At 41.6% G+C, this 6,963-nt stretch overlaps 1 long non-coding RNA gene across 1 annotated transcript; it reads left to right on the forward strand.

Annotated features, from left to right (window-relative positions):
• Positions 1 to 976: 976 nt before the first annotated feature.
• LOC116660821 lies at positions 977 to 6,831 on the forward strand. Its single transcript, XR_004316469.1, has 4 exons — positions 977 to 1,207; positions 1,471 to 1,570; positions 2,914 to 2,976; positions 5,756 to 6,831. It is a non-coding gene; the product is annotated as an uncharacterized LOC116660821 (long non-coding RNA).
• The last annotated feature ends 132 nt before the right edge of the window (positions 6,832 to 6,963 follow it).

Genomic DNA, 6,963 nt, shown 5'->3' on the forward strand with positions numbered 1-6,963 from the left:
TCATAAAACAATAGAGGGGGCCTGAGAGTGGCATGAACACAGAACAAGGAAATTTTTAAAATAGGAACACCTGTATCAAGCCATATCTGAAACCCGCCAGAACTCTGGATTTTTCAGATATAAGAGCCAGTAAATTACGTGTTTGAGTTACTGCTCTTTTAGTTTTCTTTCTCTAGTGCTGAATAATAAAATATCCCAACTTTAGTGACCTAAAACCTTTTTGTCATATCCCACAATTTTGTGGGCCAGGAATTTGGACAGGGCTTGACAGGACAGTTCTGTGTCTTGTGGAGTCAACTGGGGTCATTTTGGCAGATGGGCTGATCTGGTGAGTGTAAGCAATCTTCATTTTTTTGATCCTTTTGACATAAAATATTCCTCCCAGGTTAGATGTTTCCAGCATTGCTCAACCAATGGAGGTCATATGGGTTTGATCTGAGTCATTCTCTCTCATATGTTCTTCTTGTCACTGGGTTTCTTGCCAGCGTGGAGGGGAAAAACAATATGAAGAATTTTATAACTGTTGTGTCCTAAAGACTGTTTCCTTCAGGGGTTTCCATGGAGAACTAGGGGTGTTCCAGAATTATCTGTGTCTCATCAAGCTGTCTTGATTGTGATGGTCGTTTCCAGGATGTATACGTCTATCAAAATTCATCAAATTGCGCACCTAAAATATGTGCAGTTTGCTGTACAGGAACCAGACGACAATAAAGGAGTTAAAAAATCACTCTTCGTCAACAGACCTCAGGATAGTTTCCTCAGAAATCATGTTTGTCTGTTGCTTAGTGTTTTCGAGCATCGTTACTTTCTCGCAGAAAGAAGCTTAGGAACTGGCTGACTCGGTTTGCCACCTGCCGTCTAGAAGCCCTGGCACTGGCTTCCACCCAACCTGGAAAAGGACCCAAAGCAGGAATAAACAAACTCCGTGCTATCAGGAGTCTGGGCGTGCGGCTGGTCAGGCATTTGGAGCCCGGAGTGATCGCTCTTAACAGAAATGGAATGACGGGGAATAAGTAAATTCTCACCTACTTTCCCCTCATACACACTTAAGAAGGGGAAGCCGCGTGGTGTGGGGCAAGTCCCTGGAATATGTCTGCTTCCTCGGATCGTGCTTTAAATGAAGAAGGTGTGGGCTGGGGAGTCAAACCAACAGTGAGCTATTCTGAGTCCCAGAAGGGCAATTCGTGCTCTAGAAATTGGTGCAGCTGTAAGTAAGAAGTCGTATTTTATGTATCAATATTTTTTAGTCAATTTATTATCTTTTGACTTGGCTTTTGGTGTATGTATAAAGGCTACATTTAGCTTATTTTAAGTGAGTCACATCATTTCCATTATTTTTCCTGATGAGCTTTTAGGAATGTGCCTTGTGGAAAACACTGTAAATTTATCAATTCCTTGGACAAATCATCTTGTGGAAAGAGGTCCACTTTATAATGACAGCGTGCTGATTTCTGCTAATTCCTTTCACAGAAAGTGCTCGATACAACTTGTTTCTTCTCTCACGGCTGTGGATAAGAGGTACCATCCTCGCTCGCTCACATCATACCTTTGGGATTAGAGAGCAGTAAAGGTGAGGGAGCAGAGCGACACTGTTTGATGCACATGGAGTTATTACGTGCCCTTGGACCGTGGTCTCCTTGAAACGATTGGTGGCCTGGTTGCAGATAGAAGACTCCAGGGGGAGGGTATAGCGCAAGTGATAGAGCACATGCTTAGCAGGCAAAAGGCACTGGGTTCAATCCCCAGCACCTCCATCCAAAAATTAAACAAAACCTAATTACCTCCAACCTCCTGCCAAGGGAAAAAAAACAAAAAACAACTAAACTGGTAACAAATAGAATACTCCATGCACCTGAGAGTATCACTCATCGGTGACATCTTAGCCCAAAACACACGTGGGAGCAGAAGAGTCCTGGGTCCTTGTTCTGCAACCCAGACTCTCCAGCTTGGGCATTTCTGAGAGCCCGATTTTTCTGTCCTTACTTGGATATCAGAATGCTGAGCTCACAGCGATGAACTCAACCAACTCTTTATTTAACTTGTACCGTCATTGCCCTCCGTGGACGATACTCTCTCACATGACGTTGGCACATCCAGTGGAAACAAAAGTTATTTTTTCTTTTAAAATTAATATTAAAGATATAGTGTTATGACACAGATAGCTTCCTTCCTGCTCTCTAACTTCTGTTTTCTATCCCTTTTTTTTTCCCTAACCTTAACTCAACTCACCCACTCTTTCCTTCGCTTTTTTTGGATCAGTGTCTCAGTTCCTTTTTTCCTTCTTAGGACATACAAGGAGAATCTTTCTTGAGCTAATTATGTTGAGAAATTTATTTTAATAAATCAAAGAATGTATTTTTAGAACATCCCAGGAAGGATGAGTATGTTGGTCAAGTTCAATTACACCCACTGCTTAAGGAAACCTACAGAGGGGGAGACACGGAGAGAAAAGTGAAGAATTTCATTCCTTTGTGCTATTTGTCACAGTTTTACAAGGACTGACTCATGATAGGCATCGTTCATTTATTTATGCATCCGTTTAGGAAAGAGTTGTTAAATGCATGTAAAATTATTTTTATACTCTGAGTTTTTAAAAAGTAGATGGTTGATATAATCATTATTATCCAGGAAAACGGGTGTACATCTGAGAAGGCAAGACAAACAATAACATAAATCAATTTCTAGAAAAACAGAGATGGAGGCAATCCTAGAGCCAAAGCACAAGATAGCACAGAGATGTTTTCTAGCCCCTTACTTTGTATTTAAACCTTTTCCGGCTAATTTTGGTGAGGGATGCGGCAGTAAGTGAAGCCAGAATTAGCATCCCCTTGCATGTTGGAACCCTGCCGGAGGAATGGGACAAAGTCAGAGAGACAGCTTAGCCTGAGTGCTTTCCTTAATCTCATTTCTTAGGTGGATTTCCACCTTAGGTCCGGAACCCTGGATGAGAAGGTAAAGGACTCGAGCCAGGATAAGGTAGGTAGCTCCCCATACTAGAACTTTAGCGCACGCTTTTGACTTAAGTCTGCTCAGTGACTACATTTGCTGGAAAAAAATCAATCGTTGTAAGTAAGCGATCTATGAGGATCAGAGAACAGAGTTGCCAATGTGATTCGACGGAGAAAGGATAGTCTTTTAAACAAACAGCGCTGGAACAATTTGCCTACACAAAAGGAAGCAAACAATGACTACACCACCACCACATCAACAAGGAAAAAGAACTTAATCCATAGCTTGCACTACATATGAGGATTAACTAGAAACGGGCTAAACGTAGAACAGAGTGGACCACAACAATGTGCACACACGTGTACACACACATGCTCACATGCGCAAACAGTAATTTACAGTTCGGTTGTTGGCCAGCGAAATGGAGAGAGATTAGGTTTTGAGGAGAGGAATGAGATGTTATTTTGCATTCTAGGAAGTTAACCTGGATGTTATATGATTAATAGACTAACAGGTAGCAAGGGAAGCGGCAGAGAGACCAGGGGAAGGTTATTGTAGTGCTCCAGGTAAGGCCTGGTGGTGCCAGCGTCAGAGAGTAAAAGGTGGTCAGATTCCCCATCTATTTTGAAGCAGGGCTGAAAGGATTTCTTGACCGACTATGTCAAACGGAAGAAAGAAAGGATTCAAAGATGGATTCCAAGGCTTTCTTCCAGAGAAAATGAAAGAAATTGACATCGACTTGGTTGGAAAGATTGGGGGAATTCGTAGATTTTACAATCAGTAGTGATGTTTTTGACATGTTGGATTCTAAATGCTTATTAGAAAGCCAAGTGGAGGTATTTCTTTTTTAACTTTATTAAGGAATAATCGACAAATATAACTATATGTTTTGCCTCGGTGAGTGCTCAGAATTAGGATAAATATTCGTCAGCCTCGTTCTGGGATGCAGTTTCTTGGAAACAGCTTTAGTCCCTGGGTCTTGCTTTTCAGCCGTCTTGGTAGGACCAGTAAGAGCTATTTCTGCTGAACTCGTGAGGCAAAGCCTTTTTGCGCATCCTGCTGACGCTGAGGGATTCTCTAGGCTGTGAGTTGGAGACAGGCATTATGTTATTCCCGTGTGAGCTGCGCAGGCTCTGTTTTCCTCTGTTCTTTTTAGATGGCTCTTCTGAACCTTTGGTAGTGCATTCCTCCCCCACATGCACACACACACATGCAAACACACACACGCACACACACGCACACATGCACACACACACGCACACACACATGCACACACACATGCACACAGTGATCAGTACTCAGTCAGAGACTCAAGGGGGACCCTCTGCCAACCTCGAGGGCTTCCGTCCTATCCGGTACTCCGTCTGGCTAGCGCTAGGGCTTGGCCCCCCTGGACCCCAGCTCTGATTCCCCAGCTCAGATTGCTGTGTTCTGGCTGGGGCCCTTCTCTTGTGCTGCAGCCCTGAAACTCTCCCCAGATGTTAACCTGGGGCAACTGCAGGTCTTCCAGCATTTGTGTCCCCCCTCAGGGGTCACCGTCCTTTGCTGTCTCATATCCAATGACTTGAAAACCATTGTTCCATACATTTTGTCTGTTTTGGTTTTTTTTTCCCATTGTTTCGGTCCCTATCACTATCTCATTTGAAAGTGGAAGTCTGAAGACATTCTTTTTTGTAGCAAAGTCCATGCTTTGAAATTCTTTCTTACGAATCTCTGGTAAACAAATTTCAGTCCGTTTTAGTGAGATGTCCATGACTCACAATGATCTTTCAGGATCACTCGCTCTAAATCTTGATTTGATGGATGAGCAAACTGAAACAGAAAGATTAATTGCTTAAAGTTATACAGGCAGCAAATGACTGGGACTCAATTCAAATCCCAATATGTCTTTTGCCAAAACCTACAATCTTTTCTTTACTCTGCTATCTTCTTACACATGAAAGGGAGATATTTAGGCCACATTTGGTGTCCAAGACAGAGTAAGTGACTGTAGTCCTACAAAAACTCTGCTACTGTAAAACCCAAAGGCCAAGTAACAAGGAGGTTGTCAACTGAGAATAGAGGTGACTTCTGTAAACTTCCTTCTTTCCCTCTTTCCTTCTCTCCTTCCTTCCTTCTCTCCCTCCAATTCTTTGCCTTTTTTTAATTTGCTTTTTTTATTGTATGTTTTTACCACATTCACTAGATTCATGATCCGACACTTCTTTAATTGAAATATAGTTGACAGACAATATTGTGTTAGTTTGGGGTCTACTGCATAGTGATTTGATACTTGCAAACCTTATGAAATGATCACCGTGATAATTCTGGTAATCATCTGTCTTCATCCAAAGTTATTACAATATTATTGACCGTATTCCTTAATCATCTGACATTTTATTGAGATCAAAACTCCATGATCAGTATGGCCAGCCAAGTCCAGATTAAAAAAAAAGAAGAAATGAAATCGGCCGTTGGCACACACTGGGAACATGGTAGCTAAAGAATTTCTCTTCATAAGAACAAACTCATGGTTACTGGGGGTAAAGAGGGTGGGAAGGGATAAACTGGGAATTCAAAAATCGCACCTCTTGGGGAGTGATGGCAATGTAAGCTGTCTGGATTGCGATGGTGGCTTCCAGGATGTATACGTCTATCAAAATTCATCAAATTGCGCACCTAAAATATGTGCAGTTTGCTGTACAGGAACCAGACGACAATAAAGGAGTTAAAAAATCACTCTTCGTCAACAGACCTCAGGATAGTTTCCTCAGAAATCATGTTTGTCTGTTGCTTAGTGTTTTCGAGCATCGTTACTTTCTCGCAGAAAGAAGCTTAGGAACTGGCTGACTCGGTTTGCCACCTGCCGTCTAGAAGCCCTGGCACTGGCTTCCACCCAACCTGGAAAAGGACCCAAAGCAGGAATAAACAAACTCCGTGCTATCAGGAGTCTGGGCGTGCGGCTGGTCAGGCATTTGGAGCCCGGAGTGATTGCTCTTAACAGAAATGGAATGACGGGGAATAAGTAAATTCTCACCTACTTTCTCCTTCATACACACTTAAGAAGGGGAAGCCGCGTGGTGTGGGGCAAGTCCCTGGAATATGTCTGCTTCCTCGGATCGTGCTTTAAATGAAGAAGGTGTGGGCTGGGGAGTCAAACCAACAGTGAGCTATTCTGAGTCCCAGAAGGGCAATTCGTGCTCTAGAAATTGGTGCAGGAGTACTAAGTACTAAGTGCTAAGTACTTAGCTATGTGGATGGGCCGTTACCGTTATTCTTTTTCATTATCAAGACAACCCAAAGCTAAGGCCTAAAAAATGCACCCTCCCATCCCAAATGTTTCATTTTATTGCACAAATGCCACTCACTTTGTAGCTAATAATTAGCACTCAAAAATAGAGACACTGTGTTCCAGAAAATGGTCAAAGGTATTTTTATATGAACCTAACACTTTACTTGTGGAAAAGCCTCCAGCAGGGAAGGAAAGTCTTGTGCATTTTATTTAGTGAAAATCCTATATCATTTTTCTCTATAGTGTAAAGGATCTTTAAGACTTTGTATAAATATAAATATAAAAAATAAAATATAATGTGCACTATGAAATAAATATATTTTTTTTTATTTTATTTTTTTTACTAAGCATAGTGGTTCCTCAGTAAAAATTTGCTGAACGAATCGGCCCTAAGAATAAGTTTCTTTTTTAGGCAGGTTAAATGATACAAAATAATGACTTAGCAGTGTAATAAAATGTTGTCAATTTTATTAAAAGCAGAGTCCATTTCTTCACATAGGTAAGTAGGTTTTGTGGAGTTTTTTAAGCCCATTTTATTGTATTATTTCATAAGAGTAAGTTGGCTCAGTGAGACCATCACTGATAGGAACACGTACAAAGTTAGCACCAAATGTTTATAAATGCAGATAGCCACAACGACCTCTCCAGTATGTACAGCCTCCCTTTACACACACACACACACACACACACACACACACACATATTTACAGCTAATAAATAACATTTAAAGCCAAAGCGGTCCT

This window comes from Camelus ferus, chromosome 31 (assembly GCF_009834535.1).
Source record: "Camelus ferus isolate YT-003-E chromosome 31, BCGSAC_Cfer_1.0, whole genome shotgun sequence".
Lineage (NCBI taxonomy): Eukaryota > Metazoa > Chordata > Mammalia > Artiodactyla > Camelidae > Camelus > Camelus ferus.